Raw genomic sequence first — 969 nt, 5'->3', positions numbered from 1 at the left:
TTTTTGTATCCCGCCTCCATGTCCCCAAAGGGACTCCGGGTGCTAACATGGGGCCAAGCCTGGATAGTTACAATAAAGCAGAATAAAATACATACTTAATACATTTCATCAGAAGATAAAATAGATCAAAATAAAAACATAATTATACACAATAACATAGTAAAAATAAAATAGAGACAATAGTATAGTTAGATGTAATATAAAATCAGAACAGACATTGACAAAAACGTACTGGGCCAAAGTGCAAGGAATGTATATTGTAAACTCAACAGATGAGACAGATGAGTAAAGTGCTATATTATAAGAGACGTGGGATGGAATAATGCTGAAATTATTTCAACTGATGGAACAGAATAAAATGCATCAGGTGTAGTGATCGTCACTGAGACCTATCATGGGGAATAATATTCATTCTCTTAAAGCGCACTGGAAAAGCCAAGTTGTCATCTCAAATAGATTTTTTAAGCATCACAAGTAGGGACGACTGCATATGTTCTTGGCAGATATTATTCTCTTCAAACACCTTCAACCCTTAATGTGGGATGTGGAACTTATTGTACAGCTCAGTAAAATATGGCCCGTGCGATGACTGCAAACCCCATTGGCCCTTTTCAGAATAGCCGAGGGTAAGGAATAATGGGAATTATAGTACAACAACCACAACTGAATGACCACTTATTTCACAGATCTGACGCCTGTTCCTTGGAATTCAGGGCCCTTCCACACAGCCATATAACCCAGAAGATCAAGGCTGAAAATCCCACAATATCTGCTTTGAACTGGGTTATCTGTGTCCACACTGCCATATATTCCAGTTCAAAGCAGTTCCACACTTCCTTCAGCTGTGTGGAAGGGGCTCCAGATATTTTTTCACACATACAATGTTTATTGGTTATCCTTTCCCAGCTTAATGTATCTCGCATTTTGCAGTGACGAAAGGGCACAACACACATGTCACAGTGTCCACTG

This window comes from Anolis carolinensis, chromosome 3, assembly GCF_035594765.1.
Source record: "Anolis carolinensis isolate JA03-04 chromosome 3, rAnoCar3.1.pri, whole genome shotgun sequence".
Taxonomy (NCBI): Eukaryota; Metazoa; Chordata; class Lepidosauria; order Squamata; family Dactyloidae; genus Anolis; species Anolis carolinensis.
This window is presented reverse-complemented; position numbering follows the sequence as displayed.